Source organism: Symphodus melops (assembly GCF_947650265.1).
Source record: "Symphodus melops genome assembly, chromosome: 6".
In the NCBI taxonomy this organism is placed as follows: Eukaryota; Metazoa; Chordata; class Actinopteri; order Labriformes; family Labridae; genus Symphodus; species Symphodus melops.
Window position 1 is genome coordinate 2,288,972 of NC_136696.1, and position 9,139 is coordinate 2,298,110.

Genomic DNA, 9,139 nt, shown 5'->3' on the forward strand with positions numbered 1-9,139 from the left:
CCCCGAGATACTTAAACTCCTCCACCTGGGGCAAGGACTCCCCACCGACCTAAAGGGGGCAAGCCACCTTTTTCTGGTCGAGAACCATGGCCTCAGATAGATAGATAGATAGATAGATAGATAGATAGATAGATAGATACCTCACACTCGGTAGCAAAACGCCCCAGTGCACGCTGAAGGTCCGGGTTCGATGGAGCAAACAAAACCACACCATCTGCAAAAAGCAGAGACGAGATCCTGTGGTCCCCGAACCGGACCCCCTCCGGCCCCTGGCTGCGCCTAGAAATTCTGTCCATAAAAGTAATGAACAGAACCGGTGACAAAGGGCAGCCCTGCCGGAGGCCAATGCGCACCGGGAACAGGTCCGACTTACTACCGGCAATACAAACATACTCCTGCTCCGGTTGTACAAGGACCGGACCGCCCTTAGCAAAGGGCCCCAAACCCCATACTCACGGAGCACCCCCCACAGGGCGCCGCGAGGGACACGGTCGAATGCCTTCTCCAAATCCACAAAGCACATGTGAACTGGTTGGGCAAACTCCCATGAATCCTCGAGCACCCGCTGGAGAGTGTAGAGCTGGTCCAGTGTTCCACGGCCAGGACGAAAACCGCATTGTTCCTCTTGAATCCGAGGTTCGACTAACAGCCGGATCCTCCTCTCCAGAACCCTGGAATAGAGTTTCCCAGGGAGGCTTAGGAGTGTGATTCCCCGGTAGTTGGAACACACCCTCTGGTCCAACTTCTTGAAAAGAGGGACCACCACCCCGGTCTGCCAGTCCAGAGGCACTGTCCCCGACCTCCACGCGATGTTACAGAGGCGTGTCAACCATGACAGCCCCTGCACATCCAGAGACTTAAGGTACTCAGGGCGAATCTCATCCACCCCCGGAGCCTTGCCACCAAGGAGCTTGCCAACTACCTCGGTGACTTCGGCTTGGGTGATGGACGAATCCACCTCTGAGAACTCAGCCTCTGCTCCCTCGGTGGGAGACGTGACGGTGGGATTGAGGAGATCCTCGAAGTATTCCTTCCACCGTCCGACTACATCCCCAGTTGAGGTCAGCAGCTCCCCACCTCCACTGTAAACAGTGTTGGTGAAGCACTGCTTCCCCCTCCTGAGGCGACGGACGGTTTGCCAGAATTTCCTCGAGGCCGACCGAAAGTCCTCCTCCATGGCCTCCCCGAACTCCTCCCAGGCCCGAGTTTTTGCCTCCATGACCGCCTGGGCTGCGGAACGCCTGGCCTGCCGGTACCCGTCAGCTGCCTCAGGAGTCCTATGCGCTAGCATCGCCCGATAGGACTCATTCTTCAGCGTGACGGCCTCCCTTACTTCCGGTGTCCACCACCGGGTTCGGGAATGCCGCCACGACAGGCACCAGAGACCCTGCGACCACAGCTCAGAGCAGCTGCTTTGACAATGGAGGTGGAGAACATGGTCCACTTAGACTCAATGTCCCCAGCCTCCCCCAGGATCTGTGAAAAGGATGTGGGAGTTGAAGACCTCGCTAACAGAGGGTTCAGCCAGACGTTCCCAGCAGACCCTCACTACACGTTTGGGCCTGCCGAGTCTGACCGGCTTCCTCCCCTACCAGTGCATCCAACTCACCACCAGGTGGTGATCAGTTGACAGCTCAGCCCCTCTCTTCACCCGAGTGTCCGAGACACGCGGCCGAAGGTCAGATGACACGACCACAAAGTCTATCATCGACAGCACCGATCCAGAATACACCTGGCTAAACACTGAAGCTACAGTGTCCACCACATCCACTCTAAAGAGAGGAGGGGGGGCAGCTCTCTGTAATGTTTTGAATTTTGGCTGCAGTACCCATTTTAAACACTGGGGGTCCGAGGTACATACTGCTCCTTTGAGTTGCAATCAGTTAGCTTTAGTCAACATTATTTCCTGCCTCAGCTCCTCGTCAGCCTTCTGTACAATCAGTTCAGCATAGGAAGAAACGTTGACGTAGCTTCACAGTTTATTAGCTAAAGGAGGAACAATGTTTATAGTCCTCTCTGAGCTGAGCGTGTGTGCGTCTGTTCTCTCAGCAGGTTACGGCGTGTACGGCGTATATGTTTTAGCTGCCAAACTGACCTCGGGCAAACAGCTCAGTTTATGTTCCTCAGAAGGACCAGCGTGGAAAGTTCACACTCCCTGAACATGAACGTGGTTATTTTCTAATTGTACGATGCACGCACCCGGAGTTGCTGGAGGAACTCGCTCGCTAAAACAACAAAGAAAGACTTTGTTCCCCTGCTTGGCACAGATCACCTCGCTCACAAACACGAGGAACCGTTACTTGAAGTGAAAACTTGTAAAATGCTTCTGCTTCTGCACGACGAAGCCAACGTGTGAGTGCAGCACAGAGGAATGTTGTCTGCTCATATTTTTATACATGTGGCCATCAGGAGCTGAAGGGACAAGTCTGCGTCTCAGCCGGAGATGTGGCTCTGCTGCAGAGGAATGCCGAAGCTGGCAGGAGAACCGTGGCCTCGACGAAAACCTCCAAGAATTACAGCTCATGAGCTTAAACTAACTTATTATTCTTTCATTGGACGAGCTCAATGAAAATGTTATTCCAGGCCTGGCCACCAAATATTTTCCTCTGAAAGGAAGGTGAGGATGTAGCCTGAGGAAAGGTTGTATTTTTTTTAATATATTAAATGTATAAACAGAAACAGAAAGTGCAGGATCACCTGGGCAGTGATAATGGGTCAGTAATTATAATCCTTCCACTTCTGTTAAAAGACAAAGATCAGTCACATGCCTGTGGACTGACTGACCGTTACATAACAGAGAAGAAGAGTCCACAATGTTCAGACTCACATCCTGCTGAAAGTTATCATCTTCAGTGATCTGAATCTTAAGCAGAGCTGGACACGCGTCCTGTTTCGTTCCTCCCTCGCTTCTTCCCTGTGTGTAGGTCTCTGTTCAGATTCCTATATTAAGTTTTCTTTTGTAGGTCGCGCTCGGCAACGTCTAGTCTTGAAAAATGAAGCCAAGGCTGGAGTGCAAAATCCTGCAGTTCGGAAGCTGCAGGAACAGTGGAAGTCACAAAAAGCTGTTTTTAGCGCAGGAATAAAAACGTTTACAGCCTGGTACAAAAAACAAAGTCAGTCAGATTAGTTTTTCTGGCCCACACTTGTACAGGTGTAAATTATATTTTATTATGTTATGTTTTGATTTTATGAATGATACGTGTTATTCATACTTAGGCTCGTAGCTGACATAATGGTTTTTCGGGAGGCTTAAAACCCGCTTCAGCTCTCAGCCTGTCGTTAGCTTGACTCTAAAGCTCCGTTTCCAAACAGCAGTCCGGTACGGATCAGTACAGTTTGGTTCGATTAAGCCTGATCCTGTTTGTGTTTCCACAGCCACCCAAGCTGGGTACGGGTGGATGCTGATAGTCGCTACATAATAGCATCACATTATAGCAGCTAACCGCTAACAGCCGAACTCAATCCAGCTTGGTTCAAACACGGCGGGGTTTTGATCGCAGATGTCAGACAGGAAATGACGATTCTGTCGATCAATCAGCGGACTGCAGTGTTTAGCTCCACCTTTTCAGGTCGGCTCGATATTCTTGGCACCCCAACGGAAGGGTCCCAAAAAGTGGGACGGTACGGATCGGTTATTTGGGAGTCTTTCCCGGGATTAGTCTATGGAAACGCCGCAAAGTGCGCACCGTACCAAGACGAACCGAGCCGGACTGCTCGGTGGAAACGGGGACAAAGTTAGACTGAGGCCATCAATGGGACTCCAGAGACCCCGATCCAGTCATAGCGGGTTGTGTCTCTAGTCTGTCTACAACCCTCCAGTGAGCCTCGTCTTTTGCCTGCTCTGCTTTTCAGAAAATGTGTGCTCAAATTAATTCCTGATTTCTCCACTTTGCGTATAAAAAACCTAAATGTTAACCTTTGTCTCAGGTAGCTTATGACGGGGTCCACTAGAGGTCCTTCAGGATTCTGAATCCATGTCAAAATCCACTCTTTCGAGCACAAATGGCCACGCCCACTTTAACATGTAAATCTACAGTAGCTTTATATTTGTTATTTTCAATATCTCAAATATTCATTAAGAAAATACTTCACTACATTGTGAAATGTCTGAAGGGTCCAGGTCTTCTGGTCTGAAAGTGGGAGGTGGGACCACCTGGGTTCTCATGAGACACTGAGAGGGGGGTCTCCCAGGGGGGGGTCTCCCAGTCGAGTCATGACCCAGGTGAGGATTCTTTTAAATACAAGTAATTTCCATGAATAAAATTAATGAATTTAGAACTAAAGATAAAGATCGAAAGATGCTAACTCCTGCATTTTATTAAAGAACGTTTGCACATTGTCACGTCTGGCTCAAAAAACAGGAGCGACACCAACATAATAAAAAAAGATGAACGACGTCAGAAGTGTGAGAGAATCACGTTCAGTGCATGTGATGGATGGAAAAGGACGACAGGAGTCTCAGGTGGCAGCTTTTATAGTGAGCATCATGTCCGGGTGCTGATTGGACAGCCAAGCCTGCAGATTTAAGATGCACCTGCAACACAAGGTTAATGTAGTCTTATATTTCACTTTATAATATGGTTTTATTTGAAACACTATATTTTTACAGTAATGTGTTAAAAAAACCAGTTTGGCAGGCATCTCCACCCTCTCACTTTGGGAGTCACTGTTCTTAAAAATAAAACCTGTAATAACTACGCTCTGCCACTAGATGGCAGCATTCATCCGCAGTCAACTCATCTGACGTGGTCGGCCTCACAGGAACACCCACATACAAGTGGTTTTATTGACTTGACTTGAACATCTCAAACACTTCTAAATAAGCCGAGTGTCTGCACGAGTTCTTATGTTCCTGCGGAAATCTTAAGTCAAACAGGACAGGCTTGAACTTTGAATCCTCTGGTGAACACACACTCTTGGCCTCCTTCTACATGTTTACCTTCGCTGTCATCACATCAGAGTTCTCCATGCCAGAGTTTTTAGTTAGTGTACACAGTACACGAACACACCCTGGGCAGTCACCACTTCACAGCCCGGCGCTGCAGACGTCTCAGCCCGCTCACAGACCATCTGTCAGCACTCTGCAGGAGCATTGTGTGCTGCTCGTCCTCCAGCCAAACCCACTTTATGATCCGTTCAGCCACCCTCCTTTTCTCAAAATGATACCAACTTCTCATAAAGCCTGACTCCAGGGACTCACGGCATGACCCGACTTTTTGCTGGCGCAGTGACTCGTCACAGAGTCAGACTGTCAGAGCCATTGTCCATCTGTTCCTCGTAGACACAGAGCGTAAGAGCGAAGCCGCGACTGTAATTAGCTGCATGGTGAAGCTGAAAATCCCCACAGAGTGCAGTCAGAACGTGACTCTCGGAGACGCTCTGCATCCACATCCACACTGAAAATAGCCTTGTGGGAACAGAACAGACTCTGGATCCTACACAGTCACCATACGTCCATGTGTTTGTATTTTAGCTGCTGCTGCAACAAGAAGGACATAAACACAGCAGCTGCATTGTTTCAGAATTATAAGAATAAATCTCAGCGCTTCGATCGTTTTCTTTCTCACTGGTTTTTTTTTAGAGACACAGCAGACTGAATGAGAAAGGAAAAAAAAGGTTAAACAGCTCTTTGTGTGAAAATAGATTACAGATGGTGGAAAGCTGTAGAGGATTTATATAAAAAAGGATATCGTCCCCAAAGGAGGAGTTGAACGCTTTGCACATCCAGAACCAACAAATACAATCAAGTGTACTTAAAGTCAGAGTTTCCAGAAGTCGCATGATTTATTTGGGCATCAATCAGATTAAATAAATGCTTTAAACCAACAGTAAGATTATTCTAAACTGCTGACTTTGCATTTCATGTTGTTTTTCCATTTGCCAGAGTTTTGATTTGGTCCTGATTCTGTGTTGTTTTTGTTTTATCTGCAGGGGGACCCTGAGGGTCCTTAAAGGACCAGTATGTAACTCTGCCCCCTAGTGTTTAAAATGAGTAATGCAGACTAAACTCTAATCATCACAGAGAGCTGTCTGGCTCCGCCCCCTCCTCTCACACAGCTCTGCATGTGGTGGACACTGTAGCTTCAGTGTTTAGCCAGCTCGGCATGTGGTGGACACTGTAGCTTCAGTGTTTAGCCAGCTCTGCATGTGGTGGACACTGTAGCTTCAGTGTTTAGCCAGCTCTGCATGTGGTGGACACTGTAGCTTCATTGTTTAGCCAGCTCTGCATGTGGTGGACACTGTAGCTTCAGTGTTTAGCCAGCTCTGCATGTTGGTGGACACTGTAGCTTCAGTGTTTAGCCAGCTCAGCATGTGGTGGACACTGTAGCTTCAGTGTTTAGCCAGCTCTGCATGTGGTGGACACTGTAGCTTCAGTGTTTAGCCAGCTCTGCATATGGTGGACACTGTAGCTTCAGTGTTTAGCCAGCTCTGCATGTTGGTGGACACTGTAGCTTCAGTGTTTAGCCAGCTCTGCATGTGGTGGACACTGTAGCTTCAGTGTTTAGCCAGCTCTGCATATGGTGGACACTGTAGCTTCAGTGTTTAGCCAGCTCTGCATGTTGGTGGACACTGTAGCTTCAGTGTTTAGCCAGCTCAGCGTGTGGTGGACACTGTAGCTTCAGTGTTTAGCCAGCTCTGCATGTGGTGGACACTGTAGCTTCAGTGTTTAGCCAGCTCTGCATGTGGTGCACACTGTAGCTTCAGTGTTTAGCCAGCTCTGCATGTGGTGGACACTGTAGCTTCAGTGTTTAGCCAGCTCTGCATGTGGTGGACACTGTAGCTTCAGTGTTTAGCCAGCTCTGCATGTGGTGGACACTGTAGTTTCAGTGTTTAGCCAGCTCTGCATGTGGTGGACAGTGTAGCTTCAGTGTTTAGCCAGCTCTGCATGTGGTGGACACTGTAGCTTCAGTGTTTAGCCAGCTCTGCATGTGGTGGACACTGTAGCTTCAGTGTTTAGCCAGCTCTGCATGGGTCTGTAAAGCTTTCTGCGTTCTAACCTCTCTCCATGTTTCATCTCCAACATTGATCCTAGTTTGAGCAGCTTTCTGCTGCTGGAGCTTATTAGAAACATGCAGAGGCTTTTTAGCTCGGGTACAATCACTTCTATCTGAAGCAGTTCCACTGCCCGCTTCCATCGCTGCAACACCTGTTCACCTGATAACTGCTCTCATATCTGGCAAACCCAGGGGCGTCCAAAATGGCTGTGTGCGTGTGTGGGGGAAATCAATAAATATCAGACCAATATAGACTATTTTATCTTTAGCTTCAAGCCTTAAACTTCCATACACCCACAAGAGCAGATTCAAAGTCAGTCCCAGATCGCCTCGTTTGGTTTTATTGTGTCTTGTTTCAGTCCCTTTGTCTGCAGACTGAGACAGAGTCCGCCTCGCACTCTGGACCCTCCTCTTATCTCACAGGCCGACAGATGAGCTGTCTGCAGTGTAGAGGCCTTGAACGTTCATCACTCACATTCACTTCTCAGATCTGTTCAGTGTGTGTCTATGTGTGTGTGCGCACTATTATTAGAATATGTTCGTCTGCAAATCCTCACATTCACAATAGGCATTAATATTAATCCAAGGTCCTTTCACATCCTCTTCAGACTTTGTGCTTTTGCAGCCGCCTCTCATCTGCCTTGACCTTGACCGAGGCCGTCTTCCTGAGAGATCAGAGGAAACATGCAGGGATGCAGAACACAGCCGAATGCTCCACACACAGAGAACAGATAAAGCTCAGCGCTGGACTGCATCAGGTGTACAGTCCTCTCCAGAATATGGTTGTCATGGTGATTAATTAACTCATTTAGAACCGGGGCAGTGCTCATATAGGCTTTTTTAAATTCTTATCAATGAGCAGAGAGTTTCTCCTCCTTCTTTTGTTTGTCAGGCCGCTCCGAGCAGGGGGTTGAAAATCGTCCAACTCAGCAAGACACCTAATGTACTGATCCTACAGATTGTGTGTTTTCTCTGATCTGTAGTATGATCAGTCTGATCAGGAAATAAATTATCTAAAATTAAAAAAAATAACTGAGCAGTGTCGGTCATACAGCGGCCGTTGTCAGCAGGCTGTTGTCATGGAGACAGGACGGACACAGAAACAAGAGTGTTCACACAAGAGCTACCGAGCACACATTTAAACACACACATGAAACGTCACAATGTCAGATGCCCAAACTTAACCTGGGCAACTTTTTTTAAACACAAGATGATTTTAAATACCTTACATATCGAACTCCATATATCTGCTAAATTATTGAGCACAGTTGGGATATTATGCTTGCCTAGTTGAGGTGAAACAAACATTTCCAGCGTGCAAACAAATAACAGCAGGACCAGCTGAGACGTACGGTGTAGAGTGGACTTTACATGATGACTTCAGACAGAACTTAAACCTCGCTGGTGCAACAGGCCAGAAGGAGCGCAGAGCACAACCAGCTCGCTTTGATCCCTTCAAAGTGGGTTCGGTTCCACTTCCTTCTCCCAGTTAAGCTGCAGTAATGTGTTCAAGTGAGCGTGGTGGCTCTGTTTCAGGCTGCACACACACTCTGCTAGTTCAAGGCTTCAGTTATTACTGCAGCCGGTCCTGCTGGGAGTCAAAACCACTTTTAATCTTTTAGTGCCAACCAAGAAAATGTTATAAAGAAAAGGAAGAGAGATGATGAGATACACACACACACACACACACACACTGCATGTGCCGGAACAAGTCCAATAACATCAATCGATACACTTCTCATTAGAATACACAAAACGGATGTTTATATTGGCTCCGTTTATTTGACATGCTGCTCAATAACCTAATGGACTCAGGTCTCATTGAATTTACAATTAAGGTGCTTGACTTTCTAAAAGAGCTGCTCCACAGACTGATGGATATTCTATAAGTTCATCGAGCGTTTGACGTCTTATTCAATCCGTTTTTTTCCCCTCTTGAGCTCTCTCCATCTCTTTACTTTATCAATATAGTCAGTTTGTCCCGGATTTAAACAACTTAGTATAGAAATGAATTTTCCCCTGAAGAAGCTTCGATGAGACTTTTGTTACCTTGGTTGAATCTGTTTGAGAAAGTGCTCCAGTCACACACTATGACTCTTTCAGTGGTCATTGACAGGCTACTTTTTGTCCTTTGCTGAGTGGAA